Source organism: Nomascus leucogenys, chromosome 11, assembly GCF_006542625.1.
Source record: "Nomascus leucogenys isolate Asia chromosome 11, Asia_NLE_v1, whole genome shotgun sequence".
NCBI lineage: Eukaryota > Metazoa > Chordata > Mammalia > Primates > Hylobatidae > Nomascus > Nomascus leucogenys.
This window is the reverse complement of record NC_044391.1, coordinates 100,195,225-100,220,574: the sequence shown is the minus strand read 5'-3', so window position 1 is coordinate 100,220,574 and position 25,350 is coordinate 100,195,225. Positions and strand designations below refer to the sequence as shown.

The 25,350-nt window shown below is 39.7% G+C and overlaps 1 protein-coding gene across 3 annotated transcripts in view; it reads left to right on the top strand.

Annotated features, from left to right (window-relative positions):
* Positions 1–23,463: 23,463 nt before the first annotated feature.
* ZMAT3 (zinc finger matrin-type 3) overlaps positions 23,464–25,350 on the top strand; it is a 52,032-nt gene continuing 50,145 nt past the window's right edge. For 2 of the 3 annotated variants that reach the window (XM_030822845.1, XM_012510812.2), the window contains exon 1: positions 23,464–23,737. The gene's annotated coding sequence lies outside the window, so the exon portion shown is untranslated. Of the gene's footprint in view, positions 23,738–23,886; positions 24,006–25,350 lie in introns of those variants that run through there. The other variant, XM_030822844.1, reaches the window with a different exon arrangement.

The window sequence follows — 25,350 nt, the reverse complement described above, 5'->3', positions numbered from 1 at the left end:
GAAATCCCATCTCTACTAAAAATACAAAAGTTAGCTGGGCATTGTCGCACACACTTGTAATCCCAGTTGCTCAGGAGGTTGAGGTGGGAGAATCGCTTGAACCCAGGAGACAGAGGTTGCAGTGATCTGAGATCACTCCACTGCAGTTCAGCCTGGGCAATAGAGCAAGACTCCGTCTTAAAATAAAAATAAAAAAAAGAAAAGAAAATGGAGAGGAATGGGAAGATACATGCTGTTTTAGAAACAGGTACTGGATGATGGCTGGGCGCGGTGGCTCACGCCAGTAATCCCAGCACTTTGGGAGGCTGAGGCAGGTGGATCACAAGGTCAGGAGATCAAGACCATCCTGGCTAACACGGTGAAACCCCATCTCTACTAAAAATACAAAAAAGTAGCCAGGCATGGCGGCACATGCCTGTAGTCCCAGCTACTCGGGAGGCTGAGGCAGGGGAATTGCTAGAACCCGGGAGGCAGAGGTTGCAGTGAGCCGAGATTGCGCCACTGCACTCCAGCCTGGGCGACAGATTGAGACTCTGTCTCAAAAAAAAAAAAAAAGAAAAAGAAAAGAAAGAAAAAAAGAAACAGTACTAGAATAAGTCAATCTGCTCCGCTTTGGCATGATGCTTCACACCCTGGAAGTGGGACAGCTTTGGATGGGGTCTAGTTTCATCAAGAAAAAGGGGGTTAAGATCTGTAGGGCATTAAATACATTCAGGTAAGTTTTTTTAGCTCTTGACTTAGAATAATCAAAAGAGAAAGAGGCATATCTCTTTTCTGAGTTGCTGCTAACCTGAAATAGCACTTGGAGGTAGTTGGCGAAATGGAAGGAAACCTTCGAAATGTCATAGTTTTAAAAACCCGAGCCAAGTTCATTGAATTGTATGATTTGCTTTATAATAGGCCTTTCCTATTAGAGCAAGGGTACATATTCAAATGACTTCAGGGCCAAGTAGATAATAGGTGGATCATAAGATGATAAATGCCAAATGACACTCTCCCTCAGTATGGGTCACACACTAAGGAGTAGTGGGGACCGTGGGTGGTGAGGAATGCATGATGTATGTGAAGGCAGCAGCTGTTATTTACCCACACCTCTCTGTGGAGACCAGAAGTCCCAAGTGCAGGAAGGGAAAGCTTGAGTCTGGTGCCTGAGACCACTTGGCCATTCTGACACACTCAGCAGCTGTTACTTAGTTGTAGCTGAATATTGCAACGTGGACTGCAGTCCTAGTGTTACTAGATAATGACAAAACCTAACACGTAATTCTGCTTTAAGTACTTTATATAAATTAATTTATTTAAAGACCCTGCTCTAAGTACTTTATATAATTCTGCTTTAAGTACTTTATATAAATTAATTTATTTAAAGACCCTGCTTTAAGTACTTTATATAAATTAATTTTTTAAATCCCAGAACAACCCTATGATTGCATACTATTATTAGCCCCACTTAGCAGATGAGAAACTGAGGCATGAGAGAGGTTAAGTAACTTGTCTGAGGTGACATGGCTAGTGAGAGGCATAGCTAGAATTCAAACCCAAGTTCAAATCCAGAGTCCATGCTCTTAAGCATGATGCTCAGATGAACTCTTGATTTTCAAGAGAAGCTAGGATTTGTCTCATGTGAAATCTACCGATTTAAAAAATGTTAATGACTAAACAAAATAAGCCCGTGTACTGAATTTAATACCAGCTAGGACTTCTCGATTGGGCTTTAATATAAACAGTGGAGCTGCAGCGGTAAACAGAAAATAAGATGTAAATTAATAATGTAGGAAAATCACAATAATCAGTGCAGGCAGAGATTTGGGAAATTCCCAAATGCCAACGCGTAGAAAGTTGTCAGGCATAGTTAGTGCCTACATCTTGGTTTCTAAATACCATTCTTCAGTGAAAAGACCTAGGGCTCTATGGACATGAGGTTGATTCCAGGACTTTGACAGGGAAAGTAGGAGGAGAAGCCTAGAACATCTTGTGGTGCAGAAAATAAGAAAGTGCTTAAATAATAATGGGAATACATCAAAGGACACAAGAGACAACTTTAAGGACTTTCCATTGGCCAAATGTAGGACAATTTGTGCAACAAATTAAACGATGACAATAATGGGTTATAGCCCATAGAATAAAATAAATGCACGAGTCCATACCAATATAAATAAATAATTGAATATATAAATAAATGGGGGAGAACGGAAAGCTCTTTCTTACAGCTGAATTCTAACTAATACATGTAGAATAATAATGGAAAATGGATTATTACCATTTGGCAAACACCACAGTAACAATTATTTCAGGCAAGAATCATCCATGGATGCTAAAATCAGTGAAAGTATGATGATCTTGTAAACAGAATATTCACAAAGTATTAAAGTATCTTCCCACAAGACACTTATTAATTATAAAGATAAAAAGAGTAACTTTACGGTGGAAGAAACTGGGAGACACCACCTTAAATTATCAAAGGTAACACCACCAATAATTAGACATATTCACATCATATGCCTTCTGTTATGATGCACTGTAAAGAACATAGTCTCAGCTGGGTGCAGTGGCTCACACCTGTAATCCAAGCACTTTTGGAGGCCGAGGTGTGGTGGATCATCTGAGGTCGGGAGTTTGAGACCAGCCTGACCAACATGGTGAAACCTTGTCTCTACTAGAAATACAAAAATTAGCCGGGCGTGGTGGCATGAACCTGTAATCCCAGCTACTTGGGAGGCTGAGGCAGGAGAATTGCTTGAACCCGGGAGGCGGAGGTTGCAGTGAGCCAACATTGCACCACTGCACTCCAGCCTGGGCAACAGAGTGAGACTCTGTCTCAAAAAAAAAAAAAAAAAAAAAGAGAACATAGCCTCACTTCTGTGATATTCTTGTCAAAAATACAAAACCTGAATTTAATCATGAGGAAACACTAGACAAACTGAAATTCGGTGATGTTCTACAAAACAATTGACCAGTACTCTTCAAAAATATCAAGGTCAAGAAAAGCAAAGACTAAGGAATTATTACACACTAAAAGTGATATGAAATCAAATGCCACATTTGGTTTTTATTTTCTCCTTTCCAACTTTTATTTTAGAATCGGGATACATGCGCAGGTTTGTTACAAAAGTGTATGTGTGATGCTGAGGTTCGGGGTGTGATTGAATCTATCACCCAGGTAGTAAGCATAGTACCAACAGGTAGTTTTCAGTGCTTGCCCTTCTCCCTCTCTCCCGAGTAGTCCCCAGTGTCTATTTGTTCCCATCTTTATGTCCATGCATACCCAGTATTTAGCTCTCACTTATAAGTGAGAATATGTGGTATTTGATTTTTTGTTCCTGCATTGATTCAGTTAGGATAATGACCTCCAGCTGTATTCATGTTGCTGCAAAGGATATTATTTCATTCTTCCATAGCTGCATAGTATTTCATGGTATATATGTGCCACATTTTCTTTATCCAGTCTACCTGATGGGCAACTGGGTTGATTCCATGTTTTTGCTGTTTTGAATAGCTCTGCAACAAACATACAGTTGCGTGGGTCCTTTAGGTATAATAATTTATTTTCCTTTGGGTATATACCCAGTAATAAAATTGCTTAGTTGAATGGTAGTTCAACTCTTAGTTCTTTGAGAAATCTCCAAACTGTTCTTCACAGTGGCTGGACTAATTTTACATTTCCACCAACAGTGTATAAATGTCTGCTTTTCTCCACAGCTTTGTCAACATCTGTTATTTTTTGACTTTTTAAAAAATGCCATTCTGACTGGTATGAGATAGTATCTCATTGTGGTTTTGGTTTGCATTTCTCTTATGATTAGTGATATGAAGCAGTTTTTCATATGTTTGTTGGCAACTTGTATGTCTTCTTTTGAGAAGTGTTTGTTCATGCCCTTTGCCTACTTTTTAATGGGGTTATTTATTTTTTGCTTGTTGAATTATTTAAGTTATGTATAGATTCTGGATATTAGACTTTAGTCAGATGCGTAGTTTGTGAATATTTTCTCCCATTCCGTAGGTTGTCTGTTTACTCCCTGGATAGGTTCTCTTGCAGTGCAGAAGCTGTTTAGTTTAATTAGGTTCCAAATCAATTTTTGTTTGTGTTGCAATTGCTTTTGAGGACTTAGACTTACTTTTTTTTTTTGCCAAGGCTGGTATCAAGAAAGATATTTCCTAGGTTTTCTTCTAGGATTTTTATAGTTGGAGGTCTTACATTTAAGTCTTTAATCTATCTTTAGTTAATTTTTGTATATGGGGATAGGTAGGGGTCCAGTTTCATTATTCTGCATATGGCTAGCCAGGTATCCCAGCACAATTTATTGAATGAGGAGTTCTTTTCCCATTGCCTATTTTTGTTGTGTTTGTCAAAGTTCAGATGGTTGTAGGTGTGTGGCTTTATTTCTGGGTTCTTTAGTCTGTTCTTTAGTCTGTCTGTTTCATATCAGTATGATGCTGTTTTGGTTACCGTAGCCATAGGAGCAGTGTCCAGTCTTTTGGTTTACTTGGGCTACATTGGAAGAAGAATTGTTGTGGGCCATACATAAAACATGATAACATTAATGATAGCTGATGAACTAAAAAAATTGCAAAAAATCTCATAATGTTTTAAGGAAGTTTATGAATTTGTGTTCGTCACATTCAAAGCCATTCTGGGCCACAGGTTGGACAAGCTTGCATTATAGTATAGTTTGAAGTTGGATAATGTGATGCCTCTTTTTGCTTAAGATTGCTTCGACTATTTGGGTTCCTTTTTGATTCCATATAAATTTTAGAATTTTTTAAAAAAATTCTGTGAAAAATGATGTTGGTAGTTTGATAGGGATACTGTTGAATCTGCGCATTGCTTTGGACAGTATGGACATTTTAACAATATTGATTCTTCCAATTTATGATCATGGAATGTTTTTTCATTTATTTGTATCACCTCTGTAGGCTTTATTCCTGGGACGCAAAGTTGGTTCAACATATGCAAATCAATAAATGTGATTCACCACATAAACTGAATTAAAAACAAAGTCCTGTGATCATCTAGATAGATGCAGTAAAAACTTTTATAAAATCAGACATCCCTTCATGATAAACACTCAACAAACTAGTCATCCAAGGAACATACCTGAAAATAAGAGCCATCTATGACAAACCCACAGCCAACATAATACTGAATGAGCAAAAGCTGGAACCATTCCCCCTGAAAACTGGAACAAGACAAGGGTACCCACTCTCACGACTCCTATTCAACACAGTACTGGAAATCCTAGCCAGAGCAGTCGGTCAAGAGAAAGAGATAAAAGGCATCCAAATAGGAAAAGAAGAAGTCAAACTCTCTCTCTTTGCTGATGATACGATTCTATACCTAGAAAACCCTACGGACTCTGCCAAAAGGCTCTTAGAACTGATAAACAACTTCCGTGAAGTTTCAGGACACAATATCATTGTACAAAAATTGGTAGCATTTCTATATACCAATAGTGTTTAAGCTGAGAATCAAATCAAGAATGCAATTCCATTTACAATACACACACACACACACACACACACCAGGGATACATCTCAACAAGGAGATGAAAGATCTCTGTAAGGACAATTACAAAACACTGCTGTGCTGGCAACATATGATTTTGAATGGGATCCTGGTTCCCCAAAAAGGACATGATTGGTAGAATTTGTAAAATTTGAATAAGGTCTATAGACTAGTTTAAAAATATTCTATCCATGTGAATTTCTTGGTTTTTATTATTATATTATATGCTATACATTAATATTTGGGAAACCTGTGTGATGGTTATATTGGAATTATTTGTACTAACTTTATAATTCTTGTAAGTCTAAAATTATTTCAAAATTTAAAATCAAAACAAAGTCAAAAATTGTCAGACATGAGCTGGGCGCGGTGGCTCATGCCTGTAATCCCAGCTCTTTGGGAGGCCGAGGCGGGCAGATCACGACGTCAGGAGATCGAGACCATCCTGGCTAACACGGTGAAACCCCGTCTCTACTAAAAATACAAAACAGTAGCCGGCCGTGGTGGCGGGCGCCTGTAGTCCCAGCTGCTCAGGAGGCTGAGGCAGGAGAATGGCATGAACCCGGGAGGCGGAGCTTGCAGTGAGCCGAGATCGCGCCACTGCACTCCAGCCTGGGCAACAGAGCAAGACTCCGTCTCAAAAAAAAAAAAAATTGTCAGACATATGCAGTGAATTTCATTGAAGGATGACCAGAGAACTGCAAAAATAGCTAGTTTGAGAGTAGTGAGTGACCACTTGAACAGCATGTTTTCTGGTTTCAAGACAAGGCCTTGTATCAGCTAGTATAGACCAGGTTATGCTGTGATAAAAAGAAACCTAGAAATCTTAGTAGCTTAACACATAGAACTCTATTTCTCACTCACACAAAGTCTACTATGGGTCTGGGAGGGCAACTCCCTAAGCAGCAATTCTCTGTTTCTACTTCTCATGTGGCTTCCACAGTGCCTCGACAGGGAGGATAAGCATAGACAGTCTTAAACCCTTTGTCCAGGAAGTTCCATGTCACTTCTGCTCAAAGCTCATTGGCCATAAGTAGTCATGTGATCCCCTAACTGCAAAAAGATTGGAAAGCATGGAGGAAGCCTATTGATAGCAATAAATGCCTTTGCCACAGTGCTATTATCTTGCAGATGAGGAAACTGGCTCGTCCAAATTAAGTAAATTCTTCAAGGCCATATAGTTTATTAATAGTGTATGAAACTTATTGTTTGACTTAATTATTTCCAAACAATATGATGAAAAACCTTTTCTTTCCCTGAATGTCTCATGTGGTAAAAAGCCAGCGAGGGTGTCTCAAAGGCTTATCCTCATGAATGTAACCAGAATGGAGGATTAACAAGATGGCTCCCAAGAACTTGTTAATATGGGAAAGATTGTAGCTTGAGAGTTTAATTAAATCCACACTTGGTAGGTTAATAACTTGACCATAGGGTGTACATTGGTGTGATTTTCATTACCACTGACCTAACGTCTCTATCAGAGGCCCACTCTCCCTTCCCTGATCCTACGATTACACTCTGTAGGTCTTGTTTTTTATTTTTATTTTGAAAATATAGCATACATACAAAAAAGTATATGAAAACCTATATGTATAATTTAAGGAAAAATAATTCATATTCATATACCCACTAATGGACCGAGCGTTTTTAATTTAAATACCCTGGAATCCCTGGATATATTCTTGCTGGATTGCATGCCAATCATTCATCTCCAGAAGGAGTTACTATGCATAATTTGTGTTACTAACTCTCTTAGTTTTCTTTATTGTTTTTACAACCTGGTAACATGTCCCTAAATAATACATAGCTTAGTTTTGCCTGTTTTTAATCTTTTTTATAAAGGTAATTACTCTTTATGTGTTCTTCCTTGGCTTGTTTTTTCAGTTTAGCATTGTTTTTGCGATTTATCCATGTGGATGTAAGTAGCTGTAGTTTAATTTTCATTGCTTTGTAGTATTCTATTTTATGAATGTATCATAACTTATTAATAAATTCTACCTTGAGGAGCGTTTGGGTTATTTCAATTTTGTTTTTTAACATTATAAACAGTACTGCTGTAAATATTTTTCTTCACATTTCCTAATGAACATTGGTAAAAGTTTTTCCTGGATTTTATATCTGGGACTAAAATTGTTAAGCTGTAGAGTATATACATGTTCAACTATACTATGTAATTAAAAACTGTTTTCCGAAGGGTCTGTGCCAATTTAACTTCACCAAAAATGAGAATTGCTTCATATCATTATCAAAACTGGGAATTTGAATTTTCAAGTTTTTTTCTCTGATATGGTGATGTGAAATGATATCTCATTGAGGTTGAAATTTTAATTAAAAACTCCATTCCCCTGATAATTATGTTAAACATCTTTATATAAGTTTATTAGCCATTTGAGATTTATTTTCCTTGAAATTCTTTTTATTACCTTCACCTATTTTTCTATTGGGTTTTATCCTTTTAATTAATTCACAAGAATATATATTTATAAATATACATATATTTATAAAGAATTCTTGTGTGTTGTATACACATGTATAATTTTAATCTTTTGTTGGTTTCTAATCCTTTTTTTTTTTTTTTTTTAGGCAGGGTCTCACTCTGTCATCGGGGCTGGAGTGCAGGGGCATGATCACGGCTCACTGCAGCCTCGACCTCCTGGGCTCCAGCAATCCTCTCACCTCAGCCCCTGAGTAGCTGAGACTACAGAAGCACACCACCATACCTGGCTAATTTTTGTATTTTTTGTTGAGGTGAGGTTTCCCCACGTTGCCCAGGCTAGTCTCAAACTCCTGAGCTCAAGCGATCCACCAGCCTCAGCCTCTCAAAAGTACTGGGATTATAGGCGTGTGCCACCACGCCCAGCCTGATTTCTAATCCTTTATTGATTATACATATGCCAAAGATTTTTTTCAGCTTATGGCTTTTTATTCTCTTTGTGTTGTCTTTGTTTTGTAGAATGACATTTATATTTATGACTTTATCTTTACAACATTACATACCCTTTGCACAGCAAGACCTTATTAAATATGTAAATTGTCTTGATAAGGTAAATCTCTGGGAGTGATTCAAAAAACTGAGGCTTTCAGACTTTTAGTATGTTTGGGAAGATTAATGGTTGACAGAGTTTGCAATATATGATTATAATACAAATATAAAGAAATCCAAGAAGCAGACTTTTTTTAAAATCACATCCAGACTCCTAATAAATTGTCTTTCTAGACAAACACTTTTCCTTGTGATATATTCATTTTGTTCTTTTGGTTTTTGTTTATCTTATAGTCTCTGATGATTTCTTTGAAAATAAATTGCAATATAATAATATTTTGAGTTATTGCACTAGCCCAATAAAACAAAGTTGCCTGTTTGCCTCAGTACATTTATACTGTTTAGAATAGGATGTGCTCATTTGCCCAGTTATTCTCCAGAACACATAATCCTCATTTATTTCACTGATCTTCAGCTGATTTCAGGAAGATCTTAAATTACTGGTGGATCTTCTCCTATTAAATGGAGACCGAAAGAAAAGTGAAATTAAACAATAGAAACAATTAAAAAACTTGAAGAGAAGCTGACCAAGATATATAAATTAGGATATCTAAGTGTTTTTCTAAAATCTTTAATCTTTCATGACTACATTGAATGTTTATTAAAGTTTACTGTACAATTTTCCATTTATCATTTGAAAGACCTTATTATGAAGGCAATTCTTCCCATTTGATGACGAACATCAGGCTTAGGGTGAAATTTGATTTTCCTTGAGATGCAAACTTCCTTCTCCATTTCTAAAGTAAAGTTTTATTGTTTCTCCAGTGCCTGACCAACCTGGATGCATTGGTAAATCCAGTTATTTGCTTTCCACAGGATGTTGAGTGGTTGCAAAAGAGAGCCGGGCGCGGTGGCTCCAGCCTGTAATCCCAGAACTTTGGGAGGCCGAGGTGGCGGGTGGATCACGAGGTCAGGAGATCGAGACCATCCTGGCTAACACGGTGAAACCCCGTCTCTACTAAAAATACAAAAAATTAGCCGGGCGTGGTGGCAGGCGCCTATAGTCCCAGCTACTCGGGAGGCTGAGGTAAGAGAATGGCGTGAACCCGGGAGGCGGAGCTTGCAGCGAGCCAAGATCGTGCCACTGCATTCCAGCCTGGGCGACAGAGAGAGACTTCGTCTCAAAAAAAACAAAAAACAAAAAACCAGAAAAAAAACAAAAGAAATTGCAAAGGAGTGAGATGGTCTTCCTACTCACCTCCAATCTTTGGAACTGGGGTTATCTTTTCTGTCAGGGAACCTTATTAACACTGTATTTTCACTACCTCAATTACTAATACCCAGCATAGCCTTTGACTAGGGGATTGCTGGGTCAAATTTCTGCCTCTAGGTCTTTGAGGAATCACTACATTGTCTTGCACAATGGTTGTACTAATTTATACTCCCACCAACAGTGTAAAAGCATTCCTTTTTCTCCGCAACCTCGACAGCATCTTCTTCTAGGATTTTTATAGTTGGAGGTCTTACATTTAATCCTGAATCCATCTTGAGTTAACTTTTGTGTATGGTGATAGGTAGGGGTCCAATTTCATTCCTCTGCATATGGCTAGCCAGGTCTCCCAGCACCATTTATTGAATGGGGAGTCGTTTTCCCATTGCTTTTTTTTGTCAAGTTTGCCAAAGATCAGCTGACTGTTATTTCCAGGTACTCTATTCCATTGGTCTATGTGTCTGTTTTTGTACCAGTAGCATGCTGTTTTGGTTACTATGGCCTTATGATATAGTTTGAGGTTGGGTAATGTGATTCCTCCAGCTTTTATCTTTTTGCTTAGGATTGCTTTGATTGTTTGGGCTCTTTTTTGATTCCATATGAATTTTAGAATAGCTTTTTTCTAATTCTGTAAAAAATGATGTTTGTAGTTTGATAGGAATAGTGTTGAATCTATAGATTGCTTTGGACAGTATGGCCATTTTAACAATATTGATTCTTTCAATCCATGAATATGGAATGTTTTTCAATTAGTTTGTGTCATCTATGATTTATTTCAGCAGTGTTTCATAGTTCTCCTTGTAGAGATCTTTCACTTCCTTGGTTAGATGTATTCCTATTCCTTTTTTGGTTGCTATTGTAAGTGAAATTGTATGCTTTTTGATTTGACTCTCAGTTTGAACATTACTGTTGTATATAAATGCTATTAATTTTGTATCCTGAAACTTTACTGAAGTTGTTTATCAGTTCCAGGAGCCTTTTGATGAAAGTCTTTAGGGTTTTCTAGGTATAGAATCATATCATCAAAGAAGAGAGCTAATTTGACCACTTTTTTTTTTTTATTTGGATGCTTTTTCTTTGTTTCTCTTGCCTATCTGCTCTGGCTAGGACTTCCTGTTTATCTTCTTAATTAGCATGCCAGAACAAAGAGCTTCGGGATTTCTTTGTTTTGTTCTCTGCTGTCTCCCCAGCATCTAGAATAGTACCTGACACATAGCAGGCTTTGACTGAATTTGTTAAATGAATGAATACATGAATGAGGTGATGGATTCCCCTAAAGTAATGGCAACTTTTTTGGACACCAATGAACCTTTCTCTACTCATATGTTTCTAGATGAAACTTCAACTGTAGACATGCCTCTATTACCTGTGGTTGTTGTTTCAAGCCCTTATTTTGTTAAGCAGAGGGAGGGTGGGATTGCCTTGCTTGAAAAGAAAAACTAATTTGACAGTAAAGGCCAGAGTTATAACAAATCATAAATAGTTCTATCAACTTCAAGTGCACTCTTTTTTCAAATGCATCTTGTAAGTCACCTTGACATTAAAGAACATCAGCACTGGTATGGACCTCTAGGACTTTGTCAGGCATGACTGTCATTCTTCAATAGCTTGGAAAATACTAAAGGCCAATGGTGCCATTTTGTAGATTTTTTTTAAGCAGCTTACATTTAAATTTGAAGAAATCCTACATTTCTATCATCTATATATATAGAGAGAGATAGAGATTCATAAAATGTTATATTTGTCTATGACTGAGATATAATCTAATCCAAATAATTTATTATGCAAATAAAGATGATGCCCAGTGCTACTGATTTATCAAAAATCATTTCAGAAATGAGTGGCATAATCAGTACATCTATCTAGGTTCCTGACACCTAGTTCAGTTTTTCCTTCCAGCACTTAAATATCATTCAGTATAGTAGTCACCAACTTACCAATTGAAGTAGCTGGTACTTCACAGCAAGACCCGCTTCTCTGAGCTTCTCCTTCTGACCAGAGATGATGGATCCAGGCATGGACATCTGACCTACTCTTATTCAAGCAAATTCTGTTTCAAGGTTGTTAAGTTTGGAATAGAATGATAGACACTGAGATTCGGTCTTCCCTGATGGTGGAAGTCATGAGCTGAAAGCCTTGGGAACTCTGGGCACCCATGTTTCCTTCCTTGTGGGAGAACCAAGGCTGCAGTGAAGCAGAGTGAGCTCCGTTTGCCCTAAGAAAGATACAACTCCTAAAGAGCAAGAGAGACTCCAGACAGCATCTGAGTCCTCACTTCCAGGTTCCCAGCTGCCTTCCCTATAGTAGGGCTACTAGAGAATCTCAACGGTCTTTTCATTCCTTTGGACCAAATCAATTTGAGTGTGTTTCTGTCATTGTCACAAAAAATATACATATTGAATACCTAGAAGATTTACAGCAACATTCTAATCTCCCAAGGAAAGACAAATCAATACTGAGCTTCTACTACATGTCAGGTACTGGAAATACGTTGTTTTTTCAACCTAACAATCCTATGAAGCTGGTCTTGTTTTCTGCATTTTAGATTAGGGAAGTGAAGTTCCATGCTAAGTCAGAAGGCATTAAGTACCTGCATTCGAATTTGAATTCAGATGCTCAAATTCCAAAGTTTGTAATCCTTCCAATGAGTCACATTGCCTTAAATTCATTGTGATCTATGGTTTGCTACTCAAAGTGTGACATCACCTGGAAGCTTGTTAGAAATGCAGAATCACAATCCCAACCTCAGACTACTGAGACATTATCTGCACTTTAAAAAGATTGCCAGGTGATTCGCATGCATGTTCAAGTGTGAGAAGCTCTGATCTAGCAGAAACCAACGTACAGGGAGATGTAAGGTGAATAACTTTGAACTGTAACCTAACATTTCAGAATCATCTCTAAAATGAGTAAAATAATATCTACCTCTCTGGAATTATTGTGACTGAGAAAAGAAAAATATCTCAGAGCAGTCTGAGCTATGCAAGGTGTACAAAATTTATTAGGCCAAGAATAACATGAATATGGGACTTCAATCATTCATGCACTAACCCCCTCGTGCCTAGGGCAGTTATTTAAAGGCATTTGTTCCTGACTAGCTGCCTCACTCACTATCTCAATGTTCTGGAATTTGTGTTACAAAGAACAACGTATAGTCAAACAACAGCTTAAAATTTTTTTTTAGAGATGGTGTCTTGCTATGTTGCCCAGGCTGGTTTCAAACTCCTGGCCTCAAGGGATTCTGCCACTTCAGCCTCCCGAGTAGCTGAGATTATAGATGTGAGCCACTTCACTGGGTCTCATGTTTTGTAATGTAAATTCTTGGTAAACAACTTCGGAACTGCCTCTTCTTCTGCTTTATAAACCTACTTGTAACTGCTGCTAACTGGAACGTATATTCAGGGCAATCTCTGCTCCCAGGTTGCAATCCTCAAACTTGCCCCAATTAAACTCTCTACTTATATTAAATTTGCCTCATTTTTTTCTTTAGGTCAACATGAGGATGATATGAGCTAAGGTATAAAAGCCCTAGCTAGGGTACCAAGCTAGGGTACAGTGCCTGGCAAAGTAGGCTCTTACTGTAGTATCCTTATATTCCAACATTAAATAAATGTATCATTCTTCTCGTTGTTGGACAGCATTGATAAACACATACACAAAATGATGCAGATAAGAATGTATGGATGCATAATGAACAAACATTTCCTCAACATAGTATTGTGACTGCAAGCATAAAAGGTCAAAGGGAAATATGGTTTGATTTTCTTTGTCATAATGGGTATGCAAAATTAAGTTCACACTAGTGATGTCAATAGCAAAGCAACAATGAAAGCTAACCAATTTGAATAAGAGACACAGTATTAAAACAAAAGTTAACTCCAGTAATTTTAGAAGTAGCAGAGAAGTTGTGTAGGTTGAGAGAGGGAAAAGAATATTGGATCAGAAAAGGAATACAGTTTTTAGGAAAGTTGCTAATTATTTCTACTGCTTTCAGATCATAAGACCTAAATTGGATAATCATATAACTCACAAGATACAGAAAAGAAATGTGATTGCTATTGTATTAAAAATATTCATTTTCTCTCTTGTATATTGATAGACCTGTCCATGAGGAAGAGTGTAGAATTTTCACAATAGTACCAGTAGACAATAAAGTCTTTTAACACTTGAATATAATTCAAGACTTTGGTAATTTTTCTCTATGCCAGAAATATTACATAAAAGAAAATAGATTCCATTCACTAAAGAAAAAAGCATACTTTCCCCATTTTCATTAAATATTGTACATACAACGAAGAAAATCACAAAATGTTAGTGAAGAGCATGAAAGTCTTCAAATCACTGTACAGTGGTAGGAAAGAGAATAGTGTAAGATTTTAACTTATCCACGAATGTATGTATACATTTGACGAAATTCAATTGAAATCCCAATGGAAGTTTAGGAATTTGACAATGTAATTCTAAAGTTAATCAAGAAGTATAAACAACAAATACTAAGCAAGGAAATTAAAAATAAAACAAAAAACTAGGAATGAGAGATACACATTTTTAACAAAGTAATCTATATACATAGTTTAAAGAGTCACAAAAAGGTAGGGGGACTTATATTAATCTCTGCATAAAAAATTAACCCAGGCTGGCCGGGCACGGTGACTCACGCCTGTAATCCCAACACTTTGGGAGGCCAAGGTGGGTGGATTGCCTGAGGTCAGGAGTTCAAGACCAGTCTGGCCAACATGGTGAAACCCTGTCTCTAATAAAAATACAAAAAAATTAGCTGGGCGTGGTGGCGGGTGCCTGTAATCCTAGCTACTGGGGAGGCTGAGACAGAGGTGGAGGTTGCAGTGAGCCAAGATCGCTCCACTGCACTCCAGTCTGGGTGACAGAGTGAGACACCATCTCAAAAAACAAACAAACAACCCCCCACCAAAAAAAACCAAAAAGTCCCCAAATTACCCCAAGCTTAGCAGTTTATAACAACATTCATTACCTCACATGGTCTCTGTGGTTCGGTCTCTGGGACTGGTTTAATTGGATGGTTCTGATTCAGGGTCTCTCATGAGGTTGCAGTCAAGTCAGGAGGCGGCCATCTAAAGGCTTGACTGGAACTTGGACGATCTACTTCTAAGGCCACATGCCATGTGGGCCCCTCCAGAGGGCAGTTTCAGTGAGGCAAGGGTCTCAAAAAGAGCAAGCAGTTCGTCTTCACAAGTAGCTCTTTTAATAGGTTCACATTCTGATCTTTTAGGAACAAAAATTTCCAGAAGCAAGTAACTAAGTTTTGTTCTGCTTGTTCTAGTTTTGTTAAACATAGGTACAGGAAAGTATGGCTGGTCTCAGAATCATTTAACATAAGACAGGAAGCTATGTTTGGTTTTAACATTGTTTAGCACAGGAGCAGGGTATTATGTTGGTTTATTTCTCAGATCTATGAAGGGAGGTATGGGATACTTGGCATATATGCACCCAGGAGGGACTGGTAAGTGCAACTTTAGGGTTAGAATAGACTTCACAGAAGAGGTGTCATAGAAGCTGCGACCCACAGGATGAATAAAACTTCCTTTCCTTACCTGTCTCTCTCTTTCTTGTCTTGTCTTGTCTTGCTTTGTCACCCAGGCTAGAGTGCAGTCACCCAGTCTCAGTTTACTGCAGCCTCAACCTCCTGGGTGCAAGCAATCCTCCCTCCATAGCCTCCTGAGTATCTAGGTCTACAGGTGCATCCCACCACGCCTGCCTAATTTTGTTCATTTTTTGTAGAGATGAGGTGTCACTATATTGCCCAGGCTGGTTTCAAACTCCTGGGCTCAAGGCCTTCTCCTGCCTCGGCCTCCAAAGTGCTGGGACTACAGGCATAAGCCACCATGCCTGGCCTAAAATTTCTGTAAGTAAAAAAATATTGGCCGGGTGTGGTAGCTCATGCCTGTAATCCCAGCACTTTGGGGGCTGGGACAGGTGGATCATCTGAGGTCAGGAGTTTGAGACCAGCCTGGCCAACATGGTGAAACCCCATCTCTACTAAACATACAAAAAATTAGCTGAGTGTGGTGGCGGGTGCCTGTAATTTCAGCTACTCAGGAGGCTGAGGCAGGAGAATCATTTGAGTGGGGGTGGAGGTTGCAGTGAGCCGAGATAGCACCACTGCACTCCAGCCTGGGTGACAGAGCAAGACTCCATCTCAAAAAAAAAAAAAAATATATATATATATATATATAGAGAGAGAGAGAGAGAGAGAGAGAGCGAGCGAGAGAGAGCAAGTAAACAAAAAACTAAAGAACTACTTTTAACATAAAGAGACAATGGGTTGATATTCTCAAAAGTGTATACTACATAATTAATGAGATTAGTCTCCAAAAGAAAAATAAAGGACAAAATCAAACAATTCTCAAAAAATAACTGCAAAGTTTAAATATGTAAAGACATGAAAATGATAACATACCATTTTGTTGCTTAGCAAATTGTAAAGAAGAAAAATTTTGTAATAAGCAACACTGTGTGTGAACAGTGAGAGGATCACACTCAGAAAAGGCCCAGTGGGAATGTTGAGTGGGCCACTGTTTTGGAAAGCCAGTTTGGCAAAATGTATTATAAGCCTTAAAAGTGTTCATTCCCTTTGATCTAGTAACTTCATATTATAATAATTTAATCTAATAAAAGTAATTATAAATTCAAATCAAGATATATGAACAATGATGAGGTGCTGTTTATTTTAGTGAGAAAGAAACTCAATGCCCAATAAGTTGATGTTTAAATTTTTTTTTTTTTTGAGATGGAGTTTTGCACTGTTGCCAGGCTGGAGTGCAGTGGGGTGATATCATCTCACTGCAACCTCCGCCTCCCGGGTTCAGGTGACTCTCTTACCTCAGCCTCCCGAGTAGCTGGGACTACAGGTGCTTGCCACCACGCCCAGCTACTTTTTGTATTTTTAGTAGAGACAGGGTTTCACCATGTTGGCCAGGATGGTCTCGATATCTTGACCTCGTGATCCGCCCGCCTCGGCCTCCCAAAGTGCTGGGATTACAGGCATGAGCCACTGTGCCTGGCTGAATGTTTAAATTTTACTATGTCTATTGGATGGAATATTATGAAGCCATTAAAAATGCCATGTTCTAGGATTATTTATTGAAAGCACTTATGATATAAGTAATCAAAAAATGTACATATATAGCGTAATCCGATTTCACTAAAAATATGTCTTTACGTGGGTAGAAAAATGCCTGAAAGGAAATGGTGCAAACAACAAAAAAAAGCATGGTGTGACTATGAGAAGTCTATTTCTGCTTTATATCTTTCTGCATTTTATACAATGACGAGGTATTATTAGTTTTCTTCTGTTTTTAAAAGTTTCTGGGCCAGGTGCGGTGGCTCACGCTTGTAATCCCAGCACTTTGGGAGGCCGAGGCGGGCGGATCACGAGGTCAGGAGATCGAGACCATGGTGAAACCCCGTCTCTACTAAAAATACAAAAAATTAGCCGGGCGTGGTGGCAGGCGCCTGTAGTCCCAGCTACTCGGAGAGGCTGAGGCAGGAGAATGGCGTGAAGCCGGGAGGCAGATCTTGCAGTGAGCCGAGATCGCGCCACTGCACTCCAGCCTGGGTGACAGAGCAAGACTCCGTCTCAAAAAAAAAAAAAAGTTTCTATATTGTAAAATATGACATAGATATTGAAAAATGCATTAAAAAGTACAGTTTAATGCATTATTAGAAGTTCTATTCCTTGACCACCACCTGTGTGAATGGTGAGGACCACTGTTCCAGTAGTAGTAAGGTTTAGTAAGTAGTAAGGATAGTGGTTATTATTTAGTAAGTAGCTTAGTATTTAATAAGTAGTAAGCTAGCAAACAGTGCGGACACTGGAGTAGCTGGTAAATGGTGAAGGTTCCTCACCATTCGCCAGCTTCTCCAGAAACCTTCCATGTTCCTTCTTCCAATCACACCCCATCTGCCTACCCCCTGGGAAAAAGAACCACTATTCCGATTTTTATTGTAATCAATTCTTTGCTTTTTGTTATGGCTTAACACCCAAGCATTCATTCTTAAATATTGTAATTTGATTTTGCCTGTATCTTAAAATCTTTTAAGACTTTAAAAAATCTCCACATTCTGCTTTCATTCCCTGCCCCGCCTTTTCTGTGTAATGTACTTGTTGTATAAATCAGGTCATTGTCCTACAGTCTGGATTTTGCTGAGCTCAGGCCCATAGTGTAGTTTAAGGTATTTCTTTGCCTTCTGTATTTCTTGCAAGTTGGCAGTTGAATCACAGATGTGATCAGAAGCTGACGGATGGGTGGTTTAGGACACATTTCTAAATTCAGACTCTAGAGCTCCGTCTGCTCTTGTCCTCCTGTCATTTTCCAAAGGCAGTGACTTACTTTCTGAGATCTCCTGGTTCCTTCCTGTTTTTTTTTTTTTTTTTTTCCATATTTCTCTAACCTATACTCTTTGGATTCAAATCCCAGCATTTTCTCGTCCGTTTGGGAAAGGAGTTTGGGATAGTTCCAAGAGTTTATGGGTACCAAACTGCTTCCATCTATGGGAAAAATGAAAATCAGAATATAAATTTTAAAAGTGGTCCAAGATAGCTACAGGTTGGAGATATGGGTAATAAAAACTAGGTTTATGAACTAAGCTGTATTCACACCTGCAGGGCTGGAGTCTGTCAAATATTTCACTGACTTGTAGTGATTACAACCTTGCCTGTCAGATGAAACACAAAGGCAGGATAAAATCAATCATTCCTCTCCAGACCCTGAGGCCTACATGTTTGTTAACCACATATTTGCTTTATCTTACATATAATGTCACTGAGCACCAATCAAAACTGTAAAACATCCCCTTTGCTTCACTACTCCCCTTCTCTCATTTTCTAGTAGCAGAACCTATAAATACTGTGTCTTGTGTAGTCTACTCAGGAACACACTCTCAGCTAGCTCTGAGGTCTGTGTTTCCAGGGTTATTAGTCCTCAAACTTGGCCCAGAAACTAACTTTAAATTTCTTTAAGCTACAGTGCCTGTTATATAACCATTCCATCCACAAGTCCTGTCAAAACTCACCTCTTACCCATTGCACAAATCCACTCTTAGAAGTGCAAAGCTCCTCTCAGTTTCAGTTACTGTTCTCAAATTGGCTCTCTGAGCTTTCCAGTGAGTCCCATCAGCTACAGCTGTCCCTCAGTATGTGGGGGATTGGTTTCAGGACCCTTCAGACCCAGCATACCCAAATCTGCAGCTGCCTTGATATAAAATGTCATAGTATTTGTATATAACATATGTATATCCTCCAGTAAACTTCAAATCATCTCTAGATTGCTGTAATACCTAATACAATGTAAATGCTCTGTATATCATGTTTATATTATTTTTAAATTAAAAAAATATTTTTGATCCATAGTTGTGGATGCAGAACCCAGTGGATATGGAGGGCTGAGAGCACCTTGGTTTTCTTCTGTCAGTTGCCCTGTTGTTTCTCTCTACTTTCTCCTGTTGATGCCACACAGGTCTTGTAGCTATTGGTGGTTTGTCCCCACTCCCTCCTATATTTTGTTATAGTTGGCTATAGGCCTTTGGTTTTGCTATCTATTTTGCGCGCCCCCCCCTTTTTTTTCAGAATACACATTCTTCTCAAGGTCCATTTTTAAAATTAAGGGAATTCAGGGAAAAAAAATTTGTGACTGCTGTTGCCATGTTTCCGCTATTTCTTCATATTTTATTTTTAGGTTAAAAAATGTTACAATATTATTAAAATGCACGAGAGGCTATTTTGCTGGATTTGAGATTTTTGTATTGCTTTACTCTGATTGTAAGGAAGGATTGTGTTGAAAAGCAGAGGTTATTATGAGAGACGATGAATGTTGGAGGCATTCTCTGATCATTTAAAGAAAGATGTCGGTCTGGAAGACATTATGTGATATGAAAGAAAGGGTATGTGGAGTCTCAAAGGATGACACAAATTCCCATACAAGAGAGGATCTGACCTGACAAATTGTATCAGTCCATGGAGAGGGATGAGTGTTTCTCTCCTTCTGATTGTGAGTACATCATGTAGCTTTCTGGATAGATTCCCAAAAACTCAAGCCATGCCACCAAAAGTTAAGTGTGTTAGGACAATCTTCTTGGTAAATAAATACAAATGTAGATTTTCTCAATATAGGATCTAGCATAATGAAAAATAATTATCCTTATTTTAATGTGAGAGTTCCTTTCTGATAAATTCATAGAGTTTCCCACATAATAGTTACATTAAAAAAGGAAACATTGCAGTGAAGTACATTGTCAGGCACTATAATGCCTATTACAGAATGGAGAAAATAAATTCCTCATTCATTCATACATTTATGCAATCAACTATGGTCATCCAAATGTACTGGTTATACTATATCAGGTCATGAAAGTCAGCATATAAAAACATTTCTTTGAAAAAAATAACTAAAATTAGTCTCAATGTTGAGATCCTGTTCTTTTTAAAGAGAGAAAAAAATTAGTCAATTCTACATGTACTTCTATTACCCACAAATCTCTCCTGTCTCCAAGTCATTTCTGGCTAATACGTAATCACTTCAAAATGATCTGCTTCCCCTTATTTTTCTGAGGATTACCCTAAAATTTGGGGTGGGGTTGGGTAGAGTGGGGAGGCAGGTGGCAAGAGGAAGTAGACATCAGTGCAAACACCCCTTGGCTTTGGCCTCAATAGGCGATGTCTATTTTTTCTCTGCTATCAGATCAGTGATCTGTTAATTCAGTTCTGTCCTTCCTCTTTCCGACCTGTAGGCTCATCAGCCCCCTACAGCTCTCTGTCAGCTCCTCTGAATAGTCTCTAATGCCATAAATGCTAAAAAAAAAAAAAAAAAAAAAAAAAAAAAAAAAAAAAAAAAAAAAAAAAAAGGTTTAGGGGCATCCCTCTGGCTCAAACAGTTCGGGCTAACATCCTACTCTCTTTTGACTTATTGAGGGGAAACCCTAGACCTTGATTGCTTTTCTGATCCCCACTGGAAATAGAGCTCAGATGCCCCCAATCTCTAGATCTTCAAACACATGTGGGAACTGCATTATTTCTAGCTCCACAGTTTCTTTCAAAGGAATCCCAAGGACTGGGTGTGTGTGGCTGGTGGGTGGGTGGGGATTTATAGGCCTTTCTTTGGGACATACACCAATATCTCTAGGGAGAGAAAAGTGGTTCCCCCATCTTTGTGGCAGATTGCATTATTGTTTACAATTAACCACACAACCCCCACTCCAAAAAAATTACAATCCATGCCCATTGCCATGTGATTTGCCTATGAAAGAAGTAGACTTCTCCACTTACTTGGGGTTTGGCCATATGAAAGGCTTTGGCCAATGGGATTTGAGTAGACATGTCATGAGACATTGGAGAAGCAGCTTTAAGAGGCTTCACAAGTTTCTAACAGCTTTCTGGCTCTTCCCATCTACCTTGAGAATTGCCAAGTCCCACATAGGGGCAGCTTCTTCAGCTTGGGCACTGGATTGAGGAGACCCATGGAGCAGAACCTCAGCTGACCCAGCATGTAATACAAATAAGAAATAAACCTGTGTGGCCATCAGCCATTGTGATTTTTTTTTTTTCAACAGCAAAAGTGATGAATATATTGTTTGTGGCTTGTTTTCCTTTCACCTCATGTGCTGAAACTCATGAAGTCCAGCTAATTCTAAACTACAAACTCTGACTTATGAGACTACTGTCACTGCCATGAGCTTCAAATGTCTATTACGCAAGCATCAGATTTGCCTTTTCTTTCTCCCCGAGGCAGGGAAGGAAATGCCCTAGCTGTCTGAGAAGAGTATGTGAGCAGAGAACATGGAATTGTTCAGATTTTTATCCTGATGGACAAGAATACATCAAACTATCAACCATAGAACTTGAAAACTCCAAGACATTTATCCTTCCTGGACTCAAGGTATTTATAGGGCAGAGGAAATATCTCTTAAGTAATTATAATGTGGGACAACAAATAGTGTGTCGTCAAGGTGTGCAGAGAAAAGTGCTGTGGGAGCTCATGAAAGAAGAGGCCTGGAAGGATAGGTAGGATTTGACAATTCAAGGGGAGGGGAGAGAAAGCATTTTGCATTCAAGATGCAGACAGAGCTAAATTACAGAGGCAGGAAATTAAGGGGCATGGATGGGGGTGTGAGTGAAATGAGGAGAGGAGACTGGTGGAAGGTCAGATCGGAAAGGCTCCCCAAGGCCTAGTTGTGGTCCTAGATAAGGAGTGTGGACTGTGAAGTTCTAAGACTGGCTAAAGACCATATAGAAAAGGGGCTGGAGAGTGGATTTTAGCAGCATTTATTATTTTAGAAACAATATAGCCCTTTAAAATAGTGACACATAAAGTAAATGTACATATACAGCTGGAAAAACAATTCAGGTGATGGATTACTCTCCCCAAATGGCTGGTGTACACTGTGTGTATATGTTTGTTAAACAATCATTTTACTTACGAAGTCTTTTATGGTTTGCTGTTGTTGGTATTGTATTGGTGCATTTTTCAGCCAAAGAAACAGCCTTAATTTCCTGCAGTTGTTTCCCTATTACTAGGGCACATCTTACTATACTTAGATCTCCTTGGCATTTTAATTCGTGTTTTAAAAAATAACCACACAATAATGCGAATGTAGTTAATGCCACTGAACTGTACTCTTTTTTTTTTTGAGACAGGGTCTTGCTTTGTCACCCAGGCTGGAGTGCAGTGGCGCGATCTCGGCTCACTGCAAGCTCTACCTCCCGGGTTCACGCCATTCTCCTGCCTCAGCCTCCCGAGTAGCTGGGACTACAGGGGCCCGCCACCATGCCCGGCTAATATTTTTGTATTTTTAGTAGGGACGGGGGTTTCACCGTGTTAGCCAGGATGATCTCGATCTCCTGGCCCCGTGATCCACCTGCCTCGGCCTCCCAAAGTGCTGGGATTACAGGCGTGAGCCACCGCGCCCGGCCTGTACTCTTAAAGTAGTAAATTTGTTATCGTTTGCCACACACAAAAATAATACCCCAGCAGATCTTCATACAGGTTAATTTACGCTAAAAGTCTAGAGCCGGAATTTCCTCAGCTCATCACTCAATGTTAACCCTGAGGATGTCCAGGTTGGTTATGAAGGATGTGACATCCTAGCGTTGGCCACTCTTTTCCTGGTCCTTCCTGTCTTGCAGGTGAGCCTCTGGGGGTCAGGAGAAAGTCTCCTCTAGCTCCTGCTCACTTTCGTGTAGGGGAGGGGAAGTGTGTGTGTGGGTGGGTGGGGGCATTTTGTGTGAGGGAGGCCACTACTGGGCAGGCAGCCACGCTCTTCTTCCTCCATCCTGGGGCGGAAGTGGGGAGAGCAGCAGTTTAAAGGTTCTGTCGCAGCAGTTTAAAGGATCCACTCAGCCGCCTTAACCGCCAACCAGCAGGCTAAGGGAGGAATAGAATGAACAATGTTTGGATCCCAATGACTGGAGATGAAAGTTGCAAAAGCTCTGCCCAGGCTTCTACTAAGGATTAACTTTCCAGCTCATCTGCTGAACAGCTCTTCGGGGCTGTCTGCTGAGATTGGTGGTGGGAGCCTTCCGCCTCTCACTCGTGCCTTTGTTCCCCAAGCCGGCCTAACCCCGCGCCCCTGCGCTCGCGGCCACGGCACCTGACCCACGCGCCGCCCGCCGGGGATGCGGGAGCCGCCACTGCTGCCACTGCCACCGCTGCCGGGCCTGCTCCGCCAGGCACATGCGCAGTGGCGACGCCGAGCCGGCGCCCTCAGTCTCCTCCTCCACCGCCTCCCGGTTCCGCAGTCACTTCCTGCAGCTGTTTCCCTGTGGGTCGGGTTGGACTGACTTTTGACAGTCAGCCTTCGGCTGCGGAGGGGGCTCGGCGGCGGCCAGCGAAGAAAGTTGCTCCGAGAAGAGGCTGGGTCGAGCTGGGACGAGCCGGGCGCGCAGGGCTGGCGTCGCGGGCGTCCCGGGCGGACGCGGCGCCGAGACTGCCGGCGCGTCCCGGGTGTTCCGGTAAGTGCGGGCGATTGGGAGCCGCGGGGCTTTCAGGACGAGCCCCCGGAGCGCAGGGGACTAGCGGTTCCTTTCCGATGCTCTTTCCAACTGCCCTCCACGTGATAGGGCTTGCGCTGCTTCTATTTATCAGTTTGCTCGTTTCAGGCATTTCACGTGGACCAGGTGGATCATCTGTGCCTGCAGCTGCCTTGGCCCTCTCAATTGCCCCCGCCCCGTGGGAGTCGGGGGATTCCATCCTTCGTGATGGCATCCTTACCGGGTTGAGGTGCGTGTGTGGGTTCGTGTGTATGCATGCACATCTTAGGAATGTAAGGTGGATGTGGGCGACGCTGAACTGTCTGTAGCGTTTATTCAAATCTGTAAACAGTTCTCTAGGATTAGGAACCGTCACAGCGGAGACTGAAAAACATTCGCCAATTCACCAAGGCCTCTTCCCCAGTTTTCTGCGTTCTTTTGAGCCTTCTTTATAGGATATACCTTGCCTCAAGTGATTATTATTATTATTTTTTTTACTTTTCTCCCTCTCATTCCTTCTTGCTGCGTTCTGATGACCTTTGAGTAATGCTTGCTGCCTTTCCCTCATTTCCAGAATTCCCAATTACAGACTTACCTAGTTTGCTGAGGTGCTGCTAACCTGTTCCTTTATTCTATTCTCTTTCCTCTGTAGATTTCTCCAAATGAGACAACAGATTGTCTTTAACACAGTATGTGAAGAGTAGGCCCCAGTCCAGTCATTAAAACTAAGTATGCTATGATAATTAATTTTCTTTAAACAGGGTACCTTGTGAAGCTTTGATTTTCTTTAATGTCGTCTTAGCTCCTTTCCAAACCAGGACATTAACCAGCATAAATCCTTCATTTATGCCATTGCAAGCATCAAAGTGACTGGTTTTTAAGATTTGAAGAATATTTATGCCAGTCTTCAAATTAGTCCCTTTTAAACCACTGCAACAGTTGAACAGATCTGAGTTGCATATTTTGGGTCTCTGTATTCCATCATTCATGCATTCACTGAAGACTTGGTTTTATTCATTTTAAGATTTATATTTTATGCTAATTTTTGTTTGCAAATGTACTAATATTTGATGCAATTGTCATATATAGATTTTTTTGAGGAGTCGACATTGTGTTGATTGTTAAATGTAACAAGAAATAAATTTGGGATATCAAGCCACTTTTTAAAAATTGTAAAGATCAAATGCGATAATGGGTAAATCTGTGTTTGGCAAGAATTTTTTCTTTAAATCAGGTAACTTTATCACCTCTGGTAGGAGGCCTTTTGTACCTCTGTGCTTTGAGAAGGATCTTTATTTTGAGGGAAACCTGTAGATAACACTGGGGGAGACACATGCTAGAATTTCCTCAAGTGAAAGTGAGCTTTCATAAAACAAGTCCAGACATGCCTAGGCAATTGGTAGCATTTTATTTTCTGTTTATATTGCTGATTTCCTTTATCCAGAGGTTTTGACACCCCCCCTCCACCTTTTCACTAATGAACTAGCAGAATGTTTGTGGCAATTTGACATCAGTAGCTTTTTAACATTATGAAGTATTATTATTAGGTAGTTACACTTTTTAAAAAGCTGTTCTTTGTCTACTTAGTTCCGTTT